The sequence below is a fragment of the Delphinapterus leucas genome, chromosome 8 (genome assembly GCF_059928025.1).
Source record: "Delphinapterus leucas isolate spDelLeu-1000000601 "Yukka" chromosome 8, BTC_Dleu_Yukka2, whole genome shotgun sequence".
NCBI classification, from domain to species: Eukaryota; Metazoa; Chordata; class Mammalia; order Artiodactyla; family Monodontidae; genus Delphinapterus; species Delphinapterus leucas.
In genome coordinates, this window is record NC_143136.1 from 114701476 (window position 1) to 114721990 (window position 20515).

At 42.5% G+C, this 20515-nt stretch overlaps 1 pseudogene; it reads right to left on the reverse strand.

Annotated features, from left to right (window-relative positions):
- Positions 1 to 13075: 13075 nt before the first annotated feature.
- Positions 13076 to 19582, reverse strand: LOC149748625 (metabotropic glycine receptor pseudogene; annotated as a pseudogene).
- Between the last annotated feature and the right edge of the window lie 933 nt (positions 19583 to 20515).

The following is a 20515-nucleotide window of genomic DNA, read 5'->3' on the forward strand; positions in this document are numbered from 1 at the left end:
ATACAGTGAGGCTTGTAACAATCAAGGGGAAAGGAGTTACCACTAAAAACTGTCTGTCTACAATCTGAATTAAATGAAAATACTGGGACTTCCCTCGTGGCACAGTGGTTAAGAATCCACCTGCCAATGCAGGGGACACGGGTTCGATCCCTGGTCCGGGAAGATCCCACATGCCACAGAGCAACTAAGCCCGTGTGCCACAACTACTGAGCCCACGTGCCACAACTACTGAAGACCACGTGCCTAGGGTCCATGCTCCGCAACAAGAAGCCCAGACACCACAACGAAGAGTAGCCCCCACTCACCACAACGAGAGAAAGCCCGTGAACAGCAAGGAAGACCCAACACAGCCAAAAATAAAATTAATTAACTTATTAAATAAATAAATATATTAACGCACCCATTCCACCGGATGTCACTTACTCCCTGATGGGAACGAATCCTTGTTCTACACCACTACTAAGGATATCTAAGAGAGTCTAATAATTATATTGTACCAAGAAGTAATTCGGGGCCTACTCACAGTGAAGCCAGATGGCAGCACTCCACCAACCACTAGGGTCTTCAGCACTCTTCCCCAGCATCCGTTTTCAGCTCTAGTGAAGGAAATGAGCAGCTGTGTCAAGGCCAGTACAATACTTACTAGCTCTGAATTGTCAGGACACAAAAGACCAACAAGAGGGAGCTGGTTTCCAGAGTTTGGCTTTATTTTGCAGTACAGAAATCATCTGGAGCCATTGTGAGACAGACATCATTGAAGCAGAGGCTCTGTCAAATCAATACTGCGTTGCAGCAGCTTGGTCCATTGAAGAAGCCCCACCTGGGATACAAAAGAAGCTTCTACGTTTACCTGCTTTATGATAGTTTCTTTCCCCTCCGCTCTCATCAAATTTATTAGATTAAAACACCGCACACAGGCTTCCTCCAAAATGACTCTCAAAGTCTGGAGTTCGGTTAGACTTGGAGGCCCACATAAACCCAGCTTGTGGCTATGCTGCCTGGGCACTGTTCTAACACTTGATGTAAATGTAAAGGGGTGGGGAGGAGTGAGGGATACTGTCCCCAACGATGGAACATTCGATTCCGTATCTCCTTAATGTCAAGAGGACAGATGGCACGCAAACTGTACTGACACAGCTCTTGAGCAGTAGAAGCTCATAACTGCAAAGGCTACACTGATTAAAAGATACAAATACTGTATCAAGTTCTCTGTATCAGTATCACAATGTTTTAAAACTGATCCTTCACTAGAAAAAGCAAGCCAGTATTGGTTAAATTGAACAGAATGTGGGAACCTGCCAATTCTGAAGAGCCACTCCATGAAAACAAGTTAATACATGATATTAGAAAGGGGAAGAATATTTACTGGTACAGTGCTCTGCAATCTCTCAGCTTTGATTACAAAAGCGGGCCTTACAATATTGATTTCATACAATATGCATCATTTGCCAAATTTTAAGTTTGTCCTAATTCTATATACAGACAATCAATCATGCATGAAGACAAAGACATTTTCAGACACGGGGAGACTTAGAAATTTTACCTTCCACAGATTCTTTCTGAAAAAGTACTTGAAATTGCATTTTGGGGGGTGGGGAAAAAAGAAGAATTCTTGAAATAAGAGGACCAGCACCCAACACACAGTTGGATCCAAAATTTCAATAATTTGAAAATAGTTCCATGATAGTTATTCTGCAGAAGACCTAAAGCAATTTGTACAAATTATGGGACTCCAAGAAGCATGTCTTCAACAAAAATGTAAATTTTCTTTAACAAACGATTGATTAAGAAGTTGGATGATCTTAGAAATAAGAAAACATAGGGTTTCTTTTTATTTCTTTAACGTGAAGAGAAAAGCAATTGGCAGCTGCATGGAGGGAAAATAGGTGAAAAGTCTCCATGCAGACATGCACAAACTAAAGGTAACATGGTTTTGTGCAACTGATCTAAAAAAAAGGGAGAGAAAATCCATTGGTCCTTGAAATTTGGAACATTCTAAAAATGGCATAGATTCAGATATTCAGATTTTAATTTTTAGAAGCAACTAATGGACAAAACAGAAGTGGGTTTTGGGTTTTTTTTTTTTACTGCAGTGACAGACTGAAAATGTTACCATCTTGAATTACCTAAAAATACTGGAATAAGAGTAGGAGCATAAAGAAAGAAAAGAATAGAAGATACTATTTTAAATTGATGGATATAAAAGTCAAGGTAACCAATAGAGAAATTTTAAATATAATTAATAAAACAATGGAGAGAGTAGAGAAAGGAAAAGTGAAATATAAAGAAGCTAAGTTTCACATTTGTCGTATCAGAGAAGCTGATCATCGTATCATCATCAGTGTATCATGGTGATGATTTTAATCCCCAAAATTCATAATCCCAATTTTCCATAGATAATGCTCTTCATTAGAGATGTACTTCTGCCTATACTTCCTTTCCTATGGTACAAAGTCTGCTTCCTCCAAATTCATGTCCAAATGTTTGTGGTGTCCCTTCTGGCTTTTCCAGTCTCACTTCTGTATCTTGTGCCTCTCACTGGCACTTTGTGAGGCAGCCCCTAACCAGACATCTTAGTCCTCACCATGAAAGACAACAGAGTGAGGCGGGAAATGCCAAACGACAAGACCTGCCCGCCGCAAGCTTGAGAGAGGTAGGGGACCCGCTGCATGTCATCTCAGGCATGCTGGTGAGGGAGAAAAGTGTTTTGCCCCTGAGTTTGCCTGCTGTGCCTCTGCCTTTAGTCTCCTGCTGTTTGTGTTTGGAAAGGGTTTCACCGTACAGGTTTAAGCCAGGGAGCAAGAAAAGTACCCAGCTGATTTTTGCAAGAAATTCTAGATTTTCAATCTCTACCTCCCTTACCACTCAACTCTTTCCGTGTATTCATTCACAGCCAAGAATGGAGCAGCTGTAAATAGCTTCTTTGACTGAGATCTCATCAGAGAAGCTGGAAAGCCCACGCTCTCAGAGCTAAGGGAGGCACTGGGCAGGAAGGCCAAGACAGAAAGGAGGAAAGAAAAATGGAAAGCAAAGAAAACGAAAATACATCCACAATCTACATAGTACTGCAGGGCTAGACATTTGTAGAGCCCTTAACATGTTTCTATATTTTAACCACTTACTGAGCCCCTTCTACATCCCTTACTCTCATTTTCTATGTCAACCCCCCCCCACTACATTCCAGCAACATTGACTTTCTTTCTGCTTTTAGAGCATTTGAAGCTCATTCCTATCTCAAGGCCTTTGTTCTCGCTGTGCCCTATCTCAAGCATGATTCCTAAGCTTAAGCTTGTTTCATGGCTGTCTCCTCATCCTTCATTTCTTAACTCAGAGTCACATCTTCAGAGAGGTTTTCCTTAATCACCCTATTTACTGCAACACGCCTTACCTCTCAGCCATTCTTTACCACATCATATTTATTTTCTTATAGCATTTGTTTGTATCAAGAATTATATTTATCTTGCTTGTTTGTCATCTATATTCCCCCACCCACCAAAAAAATCCACAGGTACAGGGATTTTTATCTGTCATTTTCACTGTTATATCCTCAGTACCCATACTCCTAGCCAGGCGCATGTTATATACGTTATTATTTTATTTTTATTTTATTTATTTATTTTTTTTTTTTTTTGCGGTACGCGGGCCTCTCACTGCCGTGGCCTCTCCCGTTGCGGAGCACAGGCTCCGGACACGCAGGCTCAGCGGCCATGGCTCACGGGCCTAGCCGCTCCGCGGCATGTGGGATCCTCCCGGACCGGGGCACGAACCCGTGTCTCCTGCGTCGGCAGGCGGACTCTCAACCACTGTGCCACCAGGGAAGCCCACGTTATTTTTTTAAATAACACATTCCATACATTATGCTAAGCTCTTTACATAGGTAAGATTGTTTACTCTTTACAGTGTAATCTGTACTCTTTGCAGATAAAGAAATTGAGTCACAGAAGGAAATAACTTGCCCAGTATCACACAGTAAGTGAAAGTGGAAGCTCATAGATTCAAATCTAGGTTTTTAATCCTAAAACCCTTCTTCTTAGACACTATTCCATACTTCCTGAAATATGCAAGGCACTTTCAAGAGGCAGTGAATATGGGAAGCCATGAAATGTGGTCCTTGCATTTGAAGGACCTGTAGAACTGGTTGGGGAAATATTATGTTTACATAAAGAGACAAATTATAACAACCAGAGGCAGCTGCTCTCATGATAGTCTCTGTGATCCCCCTGCCTTCATAACCTTCTAGTCATTCTGCCCTTGCCAGTAGGGTCATGGCCGGCAGCCAAAGTTTTTGGACGACTACAGCTGAAGCTGCCAAGTATTTACAACTCTTAATTCTTACTCTTAAAATCGTTTAAAAGGAATTTTATGTGTTTCAAGCTTATCAGATACTGTTTAATTTTTCCCAAGTTTGTGTTTAAGGACCAGCTCCTTGTGAATTATGGAGACTTTGGTTTTTGTTTTGTTTTGTTTTTTTGAAATTTACTTTATTTTTATTTATTTTTGGCTGCGTTGGGTCTTCGTTGCTGCACGTGGGCTTTCTCTAGTTGTGGCGAGCGGGTCTACTCTTAGTTGCGGTGCGCGGGCTTCTCATTGCAGTGGCTTCTCTTGTTGTGGAGCACGGGCTCTAGGTGCGCTGGCTTCAGTAGCTGTGGCACACGAGCTCAGTAGCTGTGGCACACGAGCTCAGTAGTTGTGGCACACAGGCTTAGTTGCTCCGCGGCATGTGGGATCTTCCCGGACCAAGGCTCGAACCTGTGTCCCCTGCATTGGCAGGTGGATTCTTAACCACTGCGCCACCAGGGAAGCCCCAAGACTTTGTTTTTGATACAGACTTCTGAAGCTGTCCCCACATGGCTTCTTCACAGGGTCTGAAAGGGCCTAGGAATGTAGTATCAGGCTTTTCAGGTGATCCTGATACCCAGCTAAGTTTGTAATCAGTGAATAATGACCGTAAATTAACGTTTACTTGATGACTCAGCGTCTTTTTATCTGTGCCTGTTATTAAACTACAAGTTCACTGCAGCCATAGCCAGTGCAAGTGATGGTCACCACTTCCCTGGGTCTCAATTTCCTCATGTGTAAAAGTAAAAATAAGTTGGATTACATGATCTCTAAAATCCTTTTTACTTCTAAAATTCTAATTCTTCAAAAAGGAGCTTTCCCAGGATGTTTACTAGAACATTGTTTCTTTCAGGAATGCCCCAGTTGTTATTTGCTTCTTTCTCAAAAAAGTGGAAAGACAAATAGATTTCTAAATAACTTTCAGAGGGCTGTAATATGAGGGCCTTCCCACAAATCTAATTATTTAGTACCTGAAACAGCTTTCTGAAGTGTGCCTTATCCAGATAAATAGTAATCTTCATCTTTCTCTTCATGAGCTTTGGTCTCATCTCTTAACATTCACAACATCATCTCTCATTTCTCTGTAATCAACACAGTATACAGCAGCACGCTCCTCGTTTCTTGCCCCTGAAGCTCACATGTACTACATGTTTATGGATGGCACAGGAGGAAGTAGGCATGCATCAGTTTGTGCTATGGTAATTTGTAAAGCCTAAACATTCTTTTCCATCATGTAGCCATTGTTATTTTTTAAGGTTTCTTCTGACAGGATTCTAAACATAGTAATGTTAAAAACTGTCTTTAAACATGTTAAAGCCTTAAATAATGTCTATATAATATGTCATTTTAATTATTTCTTCTAGGAAATTTCATTTATAATATGTTCAAATTATGAACAGCTTCTAGTTGAATCAATAAAGGTAAAGTGGCAAACAGAGCATTTTAGGGAATTCCCTGGTGGTCCAGCTGTTAGGGTCCGAGCTTCCACTGTAGGGGGCCTGGGTTGGATCCCTGGTCGGGGAACTAAGATCCTGCAAGCCATGCAGCGCAGCCAAAAAACAAAAAATCATTAAAAAAACCAGAGCATTTTAAGAATATATATTGTAAGGTATTAATATTCCTTTAATGGGATAAGCTCTGCATCAGCCTGTTTATAGCTTTGACTTCCTGAGATAAAGTTCTGAAATGCAAGCACAGCCAACCTATCTTTATAATGATTAAATCGTCAGGAACTTGATTCCTCACTACTTGCTAGAAAAGAATAATTCAGTTTCATCAGAACTATGAAAGTGCTCAGTGGTAAACAGAGCTTCATGAAAAAGTAAAACACTATCATAGATTGCTAACTGTTTTTCGTTTCATTCATCTCCATTTGTTCCCTGTCCACACTCTTCTCTACCCCCTACTTTCTCCCTCTCTCCTCTTTGTCCCCACAGAGGTTCGCACACACACACGCACACACACACGCACACACACACACAGACACACACACATTTTCTTTTCCAAATGCATCCTTTAATGGGAAATCTTAAAAATGAGACATTTAGCTATATAAGTAGCAAATCCATGCTTAGCAACAAGTTCTGGAAATAATTTGGCCAGATGTTCTTTTTGAGCCTTAATGACATCTAAATGTGAATTAATATTCCATCGATTCATCAAAATTTTCTAGTTCTCATTCATGTCAGATTCTATATATGCAGTGATCGTATGTTCCAGACAAACAAATAGAAATGTGATCTGACAAACTCACACACACACACACACACACACTCTCACACACACACACACACACACACACACACACACACACACACACATAGATACATATAGAACTCTTGAAATAGGATAGCCACAGAATAGCATTTTTATATGTGTTCCCTCTACACCAGCTGCTTTCAACCAGAGACATTTTTACCCCTTAGGTGATACTTGGCAATGTTTGTAGACATTTTTGATTGTCACACTGGGCAGGGAGGTTGCTACTGGCATCCTGTGGGTAGAGTCAGGGGTGCTGCTAAACATCTTACAGCAAAAAAGCCCCCACAGAAAAGGGTTATCTGGCCCCAAATGTCGATAGTTCTGAGGTTGAGACACCCTGCTCTACACAGTGGTCTAAGGCATCAAATAAGGGGACAGCCAAACTCTTCATTCCATTCCCGGCAACTGACTAGAAAAGAAAGAGAAAAAACACATACCTCCACAATTCCATTTAAATCTCTTTAACCAAAACTAGTTACACGGCTACACCACAAAGCTTTTATTTCCACCCTGAAACCTCTAAGCACTTTAGAAAGGAAAGACAGATCTAGTCCCTCTATTTTTAGTTTATAAGTGGTCTTGTATTCTCACTGTCCTATCCATCTCCCCACAGTGTGAGTGAAACTCTTTGCCAGATGGTGTAGGAAAGATTTTGATAATCCTTACCTCACCTATTCTGAAAATAAGTTTCTGCAGCTTCTGGCCCGATGTTTTGTGTATTTCACATATATTAAAAAGACAGTGTGGTTACATGTTTTAGTATAGCTTGTCTTGTTTTAAAAATTATTATGAAGACAAATAGCAATCTGATATACAGCAGTAAGGTCTACGTTTTTTGTTTCCATGTAGGCATATTTTGCTGCATATTGATAGCTTATAGATGATAGTAGAACTTTATAGTTGGAGAGACCATGGAATTTAATTTCCCATTTTCTAATATCACAGTTCATCAAATATAAGATGCCATTAATTGTAAGATATGCTATTACATTCTGTACCACTAAAAGAAAAGTGTATGCCAATTGGAAATGACATGACCCCAATCATTAAGACACATCTCAGTTTGAGAGACATCAAAATGCGGAAAAGGTACATCTTAGAATTGATAAAATACATTATTTTGTACTACAATACCTTTTCCTCTTTCTGAGATAAAAGCCATGTGTCTTGTTATTCCATAAAAATCCTTCCACGATAATGTAATAAGGCATACACGTTGGAAAACACATAAGTGGTGAGAAAACCAGGTTAAGAAAGTAAACCAACATCTTATGTAATTCTAAGTTCCCTTTTAGGTTATAAGTGCACTGGGTACTTTGCTAACTGGACAGGATTTTTTTTTAATCCTGTTTTGTCTTATTCTAAATGGGGGAAAGTTACAAGAGATATTATAATGAATAAAAATTAACTGGATTTCAATTAATTATAAGTATCAGTTAACTATAAAAGAGAAAGAGACTGCCTTCTTTAATAAAAAGGAAGGAAACTGTTTTTTGGAGAAAATGATCTTGGGGTCAGATCACATTTAAGCTAATCTCTGTTTTCTATAAATTCTACCTATAATGAAGGTAATAAAACTAGGTGACTCCTGTGATTGCTTTGAGACACTATAATATCCTTTGGTGTAAAAGAGAAAGTCAGTCATGGTTCCTACACTAAGTTTGGTATTGTAGAAAATGGGGCTGGGGGGGTGGGTACCTGAGAAAGACTTTTAGCCAAGAGCATTAATTTTTTCCTAAACTGAAGAAGTATTTTATAGAACAGCCTATCCACCTAAATCTTTTCATAGGTCAAGTTTTAGGAAGAAAGACTTGTTAGATGAGTAAATGCCCAGCCAAAGTAGAAATTACACCAGAAAAGGTTTCTTGCTAAAACTTGAAAAACGAATAATACTAAAAGACCAGCAAAACAAGCCAATGTACGTATGTGCCATAGCTGTGCTGGGCAAGAGCCTAATGATGCTGTTGTCTGCAAAGTGTCCGAAACATAGTCCCAAGACCGCTGAACTGCCTGTTTGCACATAGTGGCCATCAAGCTGCTAAAGTTATCAAAATTCCAATGTACTGTTTCAGTAATTCTGTTTAAATAACCCTGTGAACATCAATCCAGAGCTGAATAGAGAAGACAAACAAGGCCCTAATGCTTCTGTACCAACCAAGTACAAATAACACCAACAGCATACTTCTTGGCATCCCAGTATATTACAATATAATCATAAAACACGGTGCATCTTGGAAAAAGGTAGCCTTAAAACCCTGAACAGTGAACAAAAACTGATGCTTTTATGAAGTTGAAAGTAAAATTTGACTTAGCCAGCAATTGAGGCCATAAAATCAGTCTTGTGAGGCATGAGTTCTCTCCCCAGAGGGGAGGCCCAAACTCCTGTCATTTATTTAGCAGTCTTGAAATCCCATTTCAGCTTCCGAATGCGTGTTCTAGAAGGTGGCAAGATAATGCTGTACCACTGCTACACCACACTAAATAGCCTCCTTTGAAGTATTAACACCAACTACAGAGTTAAGTCAGAGACAGGTTGTTTTTAAACAGTAAGTAGGAGCTTCAGGATGCCTAAACATTGATTACCTTGGGGGAAATTACACAAGTGTACTGAGGCCCTTGGTTTAGAAATCTGTGAAACAGCTTCTTGTTGACTTTAAGTAAATTTCAGGTGATCTTTCAAGATCTAGAAACTCAGATCATGCTTATTCTTATTTTGAAATGGAGTTCTCATTTCCCTTAGTATGTATACTTAATTCAGTGTACACCGAGAGGGCTTTCTCTAAATAGCCTGTGAGTAAATGACCATGATAAAGTTAAACACTGAACAAATATGAACATGATCTGCATTCAGGTGAGGATACATTAACTGGTTTCAGCACAACCATCGAAACTTCACAAGTTAAAGTGACACATTTAGTTATGTACATAATCATAGGCTTTTAGATTATAAGGAGCCCAACAGGTCACCTAGTCCAGCCCCCTTTAACTTACAGATGAGGAAACAGGATTAGAAAGGCAACTGCTGCCCATGGGAGCACCATAGCCAAGGATGTGGTCCAGGCTGGGGTCAATGTCTCCTGTCTCCAAGGCCAGTATTTCCCCCGTGATCCACTGTAATTACAAGCCTTCGCAATAATAGGAATGAAACTAAGTCATTATATAAATTATAAATTACTATAAATCATGTGACTTTAATACAACTAAAAGTGTTCAGTATTTAGGAAGACAGACGCTGTGACACAAAATATTTACTGAACTTCCTGTGTGATAACAGTTCTTCATTTAGTCTTTACAAAATCCCAAAGATACACTTTACTATTCACAGCTTAAAGATGAAATAATTGAGACTCAAAAGCCTCAATAGCAGAAGTCCATCTAAAAACTCTGATCCATTACCCAGGTAGACAGCTCTGTCGTGTTCCTGTAGGTAACCTCTTCACCACTACCAGTACCCACAAGAGAGACAGGGTATGTTTGGCCTAGAGCAAGATGGTCATTTCTCTAATACTATGTAAATTGCCATCTGCAGAGATCTATACCAGAATCTCTGATGGAGGTGTGTGGGCACATGTTTGTGAAGGAGAGAGGAGTAACCCCTCAGGAGTCAGTGACTCAGTGACACCAATGTTACTTATGTAAGTTTCTAAAAAGGCGTTTCCACACTATTGTGGAAAAATGCACACCTGACATTCATTTGGTGTCCTCTTCTTCTGCACGTTCCTCCCCCATCAATATCATTTCCACAAGGTACTGCATTTATGTGTATCAGTCCTGTTTCCAAAGCCTCCTTGTTGCCCGTTGGATAGGTCGCTTAAGAACTCATAGAACAAAGAGTTATAAAGGTATATGGATATCGCCAAGTCTCTTTCCACGTTTTAATTGTGCAGAAACTGATTTTCAGACAGGTAATACAGCCAGTCAGAGACAAAACTGGGACTTAGGGCAAAGTTCTGACTCAAGTCTAATACTCTTCTCTCTATACAACATGCTTGATTATATGATTGGCCCAAAAAACAAGTGTCTGTCACGTATTTGGCCAAATATATTAATTATTTCAAGCCAATACCGTGTTACATTTTTAATAACAAGGTGAAAACAAAATTGGTAATTAAGAGATAGCGTCATAGGGTAGTAGAAAGACAATACAAGCCTCATAGCTAGATAGATCTAAATTTAATTCACGCTCCCTAATTTACTAGCTGTGTTGCCCTGGGCAAGTTGCTCAACTTTCCTGAAGTTGTAACTACCTGAGAATACTAAGAACTACATGCAGTGGGATATTTATAAAACATCTGACACATAGTAGATGCTCAATATATATTGGTTCCCATTAATTCTAACCCACCACAAAAGAGCTGTGCCACTCTTAGCAAATTCCTTTAGCCCTCTGGGTCTTACTTTCCTCCACTGTACAATGAGAAGAGGAAAGAAACCAAATGAATTCCAAAATCCCTTACGGCTCATCAAGTAAGAATTCCCAAAGGTTCCTTTACCTTAATTTAAATTCAACAAACACTTAGGTACCTTATATTCATCCTAGGCACTAAACAGTTCCAACCACCACCAGGAATATGTCTATGAGTTCATTAGAATGGGCTCAAACTCCATAGTACTTTAAGTTCCACACAGAAAAATTAGTATACAAAAGCAAAGGACTTAACTTTGAAGAAAACTCTGCAAGGACATCACAAACCTAAGATGATAAATAAAAATAATTTAGAGTATACCTTAAATTGTTAGTCTCTCTTTTTTTTTTTGCTGGGATAGAAGATGAGAACTTAAGTGTTTATACTATAGGTCTATAACAAGACTCAGGAGCCATTTAGGTAAAACACTAATGCCATTTTGGGGGGGAAAAAAAGAGCAATAAACTTCTCTTCACATGTGAGTCTTACACTAGGCCTTAAAATGTAAGAAACCTGTGTCATTCTGAAGCAGAGGGGAATAAAATTTATTCTGAGAGGTGTTTTACAGTGATAAGCATTAATATAAGAAGGTAGTTGACCATGTTTTCCACATTACTTTTGAATTTCATATTTCAGATTTGAATTCTCTAAAAATAAAATATAATTTAAATCTTGAACCTTGTAAGTAAGACCTGGCGAAATATTAGCTGAAATAGTAACTGAAGTTAAATGAAAGTCTTAACTACAAAGTTTATCCTCCTCTTCTCTTCCATGAGGAAATCATTAGCAAATTTTTTTTATTACAGATAAGGCTTTTTGCAAATAACACTCTATAGATTCAAAATAGATTTAAAATCATGATTAGAGCCTAGTCATGGTTTCTCAGAAATTCATTTGAGGTTTACCTGTTACCATACCTGTACAATATTATTCACTTACGTTATAAAAGTTTAGAATACACATCTTAGGTGATAAAACATCAACAACATCAAAAACATTTGCCTTTTATGAGTATGAAGAGACAGAAAAGGCCCGTTGAAATTTATATATATATATGGCATAGTGTGAACCAGAGGCAGAAGGCCTGGATCCTATTTCTGCTGTTGTTAAAAGCTCGATATGTGATTCTTGGACAAGTCACTTCACCTTTCTTATCTGTTTCTTTATGAAACAGGAAGAACCATCTGATCTAAGATTTCTTCCAGTTCCTATAATTAACATCTGTGCGAATCCTCAATACAGTACTTGAGGAGCTTGGGACATGGGGCAAAAGTACTCACAGGAGAGCACTTATTCTGCTCTTCATGCGTGCTGCTAGGAGGAGCCAGATTCTGTAGAGAGCCACACACTAAATGGCCTGGCTTCGTGCCTTGGCTAAAGAACACCATCGATGACTAGGAAGGCACTTAAAGAGACTCAGCCAGAGGAAACAATCTATTTTCTGAACATAGTCCAAAAATTAGATCGGGTCGTGTGAGCCTACACAACATGACCCCTGGTGTCTCGGCCTTTTATCTTGGCCTGCGGAAGGCCTGAGTTCATGTAGGTGACCTGTGGTTTCTGAGCCTTATGAGAAATACTTCTGAAAATGAATGGTTCTCATCCCCAGTCTCACATCTGACCCTTGAAAATACATATATTTTTATGCAGCAGCTGCAATACATGCAGCATTCTTAGGACACCTTCATGAGACAGAGTTTAGCATAGTGGTTAAAAGTGTGAGTCGAGCTCAAATCCCGACTCTGCTGCTTAACTGCTGCGTGATCTTAGGAAAGAAGCTTAATCTCTCTGTGCTTCAGGTTCCTTTTCTGTAAAACGGGGAAACTAATAAAACCTAACTCAGGTTTGTCGTGAGGCTTAATCAAGATAATACATGCAAAGCAGTTAGCACAGAGCCTAACATAAAGTATCAATACACGTTAGTAAGCTGGATGAATGGATAGATCAATCGATCGATTGATCAACTGATCTTTCAGTCCTGGGCCCTGGGACTCCCTGAAAAGGCTTATGCGAAGGCCAAAAGCAATTTTCTAGCAGTGAAGGGCATCTGCAGATCTTTTCTGAGCAAATAATATAGCAAAGACTCAAAGCTGGGCTCAGCTTTTACTAATAGGATCCTACAGAAGTCAGGAGGAAGTAAGATTATCCTTAAAGTAGGAAAGAGTTACGCTGGTTTAAGACAAGATCCTTTAAAGAGATAGACACACACAAAAAACATTTAATATGGTCATACAGAATTAGAGAAAGGAGGTTACTTTTCATTTATACCTTCTCAAGTGTTGCCAGCATTAAAAGCCACAGAGTTTTATAACTGGATGGCTCCCTAGAGACCATCTAGTTCAACTCCCTTACTTGATAGGTAAGTTGTTGAGGCCCAGAGAGATTAAGCAACTTTCTCGAGGTCATTCAGCAGTAAATAACAGTGCCAAGACATATAAGCTTTCTGACTCCTCCCATTTGCCCACCCAGTACTCCCCCTGGTAACTTTCACCAGGTCATCATCCTGTCCTTGTTGTACCAAAAGGGCATTAAAACACACACAGGTTTCTCACTTTTGCCCAGTTTCCCAAAAAGTACAGAAGCAACCTCAACCCCCAAGACCTTCTTCCCATTGGGAATTGGGGAGGATACCAGTCAATCTGTGGCCTTCTCCCAGGCCTTCTGTGGAGTTTCCACTCTTTCCTTTCTGTTCCTCATGTTCACTCAACAGGGCTACTTCTAAAAGTCCCTCACCCCAAAAATCAGGCACGTCCCAGGGCACAAGTTACCACCTGCTAATCTGCAAATTCTCATCTTCCCACAAATGCTACACCGTGAGGCAGGAAATACAGAACTGTTACTAAATTTTCTCTGAGCTCCCTGAGTGCATTCAGTGAGAACTGATCCCTCCCTCCCTAGGATGACTCAACCAGGTTCATTTATAAAGTGTGTGTATGTGAAGGGCCAGAGAACCCCTAGGTGTGCCTAACACAGAAAACAGGAGAAAGAGGGGACCAAGGAATGGGAGATGGGTTGAGGGAAGGAGGGAGACAAGTAGAAGGAGCGCACCTGTCAAACTGCAAAGTATGGATCCTAGAGACAGCTGTGCTGCTGGGACTGACTCACTGCTGAAGGGACAGAACTGCCCAGGGGATTGCAGCGTTTTCATTAGGCGCTCTGGTAACTGACTAACAACAGACTGGCGCCTCAAACTACACACGTAGGAGGAAGTAGGTAGAGGCTATCCCGAAGTAGCGGGAATAACGAACTCTTTTCTTCCCACTCCCTTTCCTACTCTTGTGAGTTGGCACGCCACTCTGTGCCTGGCTGGCATGCCCTGAGCTTGCCAGGGTGCAGTGCATCACCCCTGACCGGGAACTCCCCTCCCTGCTCTCCCGAGGGCTAGAGAGAAACATAGGGCATCTCTCAGCTCTACCAAGAGCTCCCGTCCCTTGCCCCTTGCAGGGGAACTGATTTGAGAGAAAAGCTTTTGCTGAGTGTCTGAAGCTGACAAATGCGGGGCACTTCTTGTCCCTAAGCACTTGCGCCTGCGTGGGGTGTCCCTCAGCCTGGGTCTCTGCTTTGAAGGTGGGAGGCCTAAATGTCACAGCCACAGTGTTCCTTCCCCACACGCGCACCTACCCATGAACCCGGAAGGAAGGCTTTGCTTTGATCTTTTTTCCCTCCCTACCTGAATTCCGGGACCAGGTTAGGCTGCAACCCGTAGAAAGCAGCGGAGAGAGTGACCAACCACCCGGGCTTGTAACTGCCGTTCTCGCACTCCAGGTAAGGCGGAGACCACTTGACGTGGCTCTTGTCCCCGCTAAGACCGTCCCTGCGCCGCCAGCTGTGGCCCAGGCCCCGGGGCCCCTGATTGGAGCCGCGGCGGTGCAAGTGAGTCCTCCACTTGCGCCGGAGGCCGCGGAACCACTCGGTCTCCAGCGTGGCGTTGGCCAGGTGGTGTGCTGAGGAGGACAGGTCCTGGAGCAGGATGCGACTCTCCTCGCGCGTGGCCTGGAGGAAGACCTGCGGGGCTGGGGCGGACAGCGACTCGGTGCTGAAGGTGATGGCCGCCCGGGAGATGCTGGGCTCACCCTCCAGGAGGCTCCGCACCAGTGCCCGGTACCACTCCAGGTCGTCCTGCGAGTTCTGCTCCCGCGACTTATTGCTCTACAGCATCATGTTGAGGAAGTTGGTGGCGTGTGTCAGCGTGTCCAGCGCCCCGTGCAAGGAGGAATGGGAGCTGGCTAGGGCAGGCGACTTCCCCGGCAGGCCCGCCAACTCGTAGCGGCTGGAGCAGTTGGCTCGCTTCAGCTGGTGGGAGTCCCCGGTGTAGAGGTAAGAGGCCACGTCCATGGGCACCTCCTCGGCGATTTTCTGCGCCAAGATGGTGCCGTCGGTGGAGCGGCTCCAGGGAGCCGAGGGGTCCGAGGCAGAGGCTCGAGCCGGCTGCTGGGCGTGCTGCTTCGCCCTCAGGGCCTTCTATCGAGAGGAATCCGTCCGACTTGGAGGGTCGCGGCTGGCGCCGGCAGCTCCCAATCCCAGGTGAACGAGCAGGAGGCAGCAGAGTAAGGGGTTAGCCATGGCTCCCATCTGCCTCGCAGCAAGGAGAGGAGGTAACGGAGGGAGTCACTTTTTAAATTTTGGTCGTCAATCTATCAGCACTAAGACTTTTTCTAGGAGTCTTCCCCCTTTTCAGCTGGCACCCAGTCCAAAAGGACTTTAAAGTAGGGATGTTCTGACATACGCGCGGCTGACTGAGCTACCGTCGCAGGAGATCAGATCACCTGTGGCAACGCCGGCTGCTCCTGCTCCACCATGGGTCTGCTCGGGATTGCGCACCTCGCAGCCTGGAGCCCGGCACCTTACATCCCCTCTCGCCGCCGGCAGCTATAGTTGGCCTGCTTACGTCTTTCTGCTTAGCAGCTTCCACCGCCGCTCTCATTGAGGTGTGTTCAGGAGCTGCTGCTGCTGCTGCTGCTGCTGCTGCTGCCGCCGCCGCCGCGGCCGCCAAAGACACTGCTCCATCGTCTCGCCCGTGGCAGGTCGTTCCCGCCTCCCGGCTCAGGCTCCTCCTCGTCCGCTTCGCCCCGAGGCGCGGAGCGCGCGCGCCCAGACCCGCACCGCGAGCGTAGCAGCTAGGGTTTCTTTTAAGGCGTTTGTCTTTCCGGAACCACGAGGGCTAGGCAGCTGGTTAATTGGAGTCTTTAAGTTTGGCCGCAAACCACACTCCTGCCTCTCCCTGCTCTCGGGAGGAAAGCCGGTTTAAAGAGGCGGCTTGGCCGCAACCAAACCCTGGTAGGGCGGCTTCAAGTCGTCTTGTGCCCTGTTTGGCCGGCTCCTCTGTCAATCAGCCGACTGCCGTTTGTTGGGCTGGTGCGGGAGCTGTCCAGTGCTGAACCCGAGGCGCAGGAGGAGGCGGTGGCGCGGAATGCAGCTTCGCTGAGTCCTTTCACCCGCTCGCGTTCCCTGATGACTCGGGAACCTGAGGGGGTGAGAGGTGGGGTGGGCGGAGTGAAGGGAGAAGCAGACTTGTGGTGGCTCAGAGCGAAGGAAACTTGGATGTACCGAGGAGGAGGGTGTTGGCATCTTGCATGCTTAGTTAAATCAGCCTTTCCTTTTGCCTGGTAAAGAGGGAGAAAGTAGTTTTCATTTGTGGCTTAAATCGGAGGGAAGGGACGTAGGATGGAGACGTGTCCTCCCGAGCATCTGCTCATTTTGGGCAAATTATCAAATCTTCTTCCTTGTTGTCGGTTAAAGAAATGATTAAACCCTACTTGCCGAGGTCTTCGCTATAAGGGAGTAATGGAGACATCTACCGGCTGAACTTTAAGGGGAAAATGCCATATTAAAGGAGCCTCTCTGCTTGAAAGGGATGAAGGGGAACCTGTGGAAGTGTAAGCAAGTGAATATGTGGAAGGGAGAGAATATGTGCCGGGGCAGGACTCGGACTGTGAGAGAATGAGAATGAGTCTGTTGGGCGGGAAGGGAAGCCATTCTGACTGGGAGTTCCTAGAATTAATGGATGTAAGAACTAAGACATCTGGTTAACTATAGGTTGGGATGTCCCAGCAGAAGAAAGAAGAACTGAATAAGTATGCCAAGACCCCCCAGAATGATTGGAAAATCCCTTAACACAGTCTAATGGTTTTATTTGAAGCTTTAAAGGGTCTTCTGACATTTTCATTCTGAAAATACTAATTAGTACTTTGGATAGGTATGGTTTTATGCACCTCCACCTTCCATATGCACCTCCACTTTCAAATTCCCCAAGAAAGACACAGGATAGAAAGTCTCAAATTCATTTCGATTCCCAACTTAAAAAAAAAAAAAAAAGTTACCTGTGGCATTCTAAGGTAGCACTGCTTAGATTTGCTTTATCCTTTCATTTTATTCTTCCTGTTGAGAAAATACCTAAGCACAAAAATTTAAGCTCCAAAGAGCAAAAGTTTGTCTGCATTGGTCACTGTAGCATCTTGAGCACCTAGAACACACAGATGCCTGGCACATAGTTGGTTCCCACTAAATATTTGCTAAACTAATGAATGAACCAGAAGATAATGATGATGAAGCTAATTATTTAGGAATCCATCTCCTTACCTAAGAAGAGAAGTCTGCCTGATGTGTCAGTGGTGAGGGCTTTTGGAATAAGACATAGCAACCAGTTTTCCAAACTGCAGTGTATGGTCTCCAAGGGAGTTTTTATAGCTTTGCAAAGAATGGTTATTAGATTTGTGTTTATTTACAAGTAGAGTTCATGTTCATATCTGACTTGTTTAAATTTTGCTTTGCAGTGTATATGCTTTTGCCAAATAAAGGTCATCCCAGTTTAATCCTCTACTATAGCACACGTGGCAATAATAGGAGTTTCTGTTTGTTTAATTTATCAGAGTATACAATATGATTTTCTATTTAGTTGTCTAAAGACTGGTGTAATTTCATCATTAATTGATTTTTTTAAAGAAAACCTGTATAACTAATTAACAATCCTTTAAAATTTTCTAGTATTGCATTTTAAAAGGAAGATATAATTTTATTAGTCAGTCCTTCTATAAGTAATTCAATGACTTAGCATAATTGAAGGATCTGGGTTCTGGTCCTATCATTATTTTAAGCAAGATATATGGACACTAACAATATATTTGAAGTTTCTGTGTCTCGGGATGCAAACTGTATGTGGGCCTCGTGATTTGACACTGAGGGAGTACTGAAATGACACCTGAGCCACTCTCCTGGAGTGCCAGTTCTTCCCCTAGTGCACAGCTAACAAGAATGGAGCAGGCTATGAGAGGCTCTTGCAATTTGGGCATTCCCTTCAGGGGATCACCTTCAGTCCACACTGCCAAACAACAGAGGTGAACTAGTTAGGTCTAGAACAACACTGCCCAATAGAAATATAATGTGAGTCACAAATGTGATCCACATATATAATCTCAAATGTTCCAGTAGCACTTTTTAAGAGTAAAAAGAAAAAAAGTGAAATTAAATGTAATAATATATTTTATTTAGCCCAATAGACCCAAAATGTTATTCAATAAGTAAACAGTATGACAGGTATTACTGAGATATTCTACATTTTTATACTAAATCCTCAGAATCCAATGTGTATTTTACACTCACAGCATATGGAACTTCATACTAGCTACATTTCAAGTGCTCAATAACCACCTGTGACCAGAGGCTACCATAGAATACAAGCTCTGGAAGATAGTACATCGTGGTCTAGAATGATCTAGAAAACCTAGGTTTACTCACGATAAGGTACCATGGTCCAAATGGTCTAGGAGGCCTGTCCATTTAATAGATCTGGAGTCAAGGAAACTAACTGAGTAGATAGACAACCCTACGTCTATGTTAGTGTCTGTCACTGAAGGAGATCATCCAAAAGAAGTTATCATAGGGGACCAAGATATAACACATACTCATACCCCTCTAAGCAGACTACAAAATTCCACAGCAACTCACAGACATATTCATTCAACAAATGTTGGCTTAGCCTCTGCTGTGTATCAGGCATCATGCTTAGTACTCGGGCAGACACCTGCATGATGGACACATGGACCTCACAGTCAAGTGTATAGAGAGAGAAACAATAAAAAAGCAAACAAATAAATTTTAAAATTACATATTGTGATCAGTGCCATGAAGAAATAAACGCTGTAAAGTTACAAAGAGTGCATGGTATGGGGGCAGGGAGATTCTTATAGAGAGAGAGAAAGAAAAGGAAGACTTCTATGAGGAGGTAACAGTTGAGCTAAGATGTAAAAATGAGGAGTAGTTAACTAGGTAGTAAGTAGTAGTGAACTAGCTAAGGGTAAGATGAAAAGAAACTTAGCAGGAAAGAGAAGTGGGAAAAGATGACTGCATTAAGATGAAGTTCATATATAATATAAAAATACAAACAATTGAGACAAAAAGAAAATCATTTTATAGGATAATCAAGTGATCCTGGCATGAATAGCACCTCTGTCCCACCAATTACACGAGCGTGATTTGTAGAGGAGATAAATATCCCTGTGTAGCCTCAAGTTAAGAGCTAAGTTATCTAAATGCATATTAATACTGTGTGGGAGCTTGACTGTAATAGGTCAGTGTATACAAGACCTGTAGGCCCTGTGTGACAAGGCCCAAAGGGTTTTCATCACAGCCTGAAAAGTCAATCTAACTGCTTTAGAACAGTCAAATTTGCACTGATGAAAAAGCATTATGCAGTGGAGCTTTGAGTTATTAGTTGTCAGTATATTATTGATTTATCATTACTGTAAAAAGGAAGATGTGATATTAGCATATCTTTAAGTAAAAGAAATTAAAGGAGGTTAAAAAAAACTGCTGAGACCAGATTTTATGTGAGCAGTATAGGTAAAGTTGTTTCTAAAATTTAAGTGCTCCTTTAAATCATTTAAATCAGCAAGGATTAGGACAGTGGGATATGGCGAAAGGACACTGGATTGGCAGTTGGGAGACCAAGCTCTGATTTCCACACTGCTGATGTCTAGTCATGTGACTTTTGACAGTTTCCTCAACCTCTCTGAGCCCTTTTAGTTCATCTTTAACATAAGAGTGATGTATTAGGGACTTCCCTGGTGGTGCAGTGGTTAAGAATCCACCTGCCAGGGCTTCCCTGGTGGCACAGTGGTTGAGAGTCCACCTGCCGATGCAGGGGACACAGGTTCGTGCCCCGGTCTGGGAAGATCCCACATGCTGCCGAGCGGCTAGGCCCGTGAGCCATGGCCACTGAGCCTGCGCGTCCGGAGCCTGTGCTCCGCAACGGAAGAGGCCACAACAGTGAGAGGCCCGCATACCGCAAAAAAAAGAAAAGAATCCACCTGCCAGCGTAGGGCCCATGGGTTCGAGCCCTGGTCCAGGAAGATCCCACCTGCTGCGGAGCAACTAAGCCCCTGCGCTACAACTACTGAGCCTGCGCTCTAGAGCCCACGAGGCACAACTACTGAAGCCTGTGCGCCTACAGCCCATGCTCCGCAACAAGAGAAGCCACCGCAATGAGAAGCCCACACACCGCAACGAAGAGT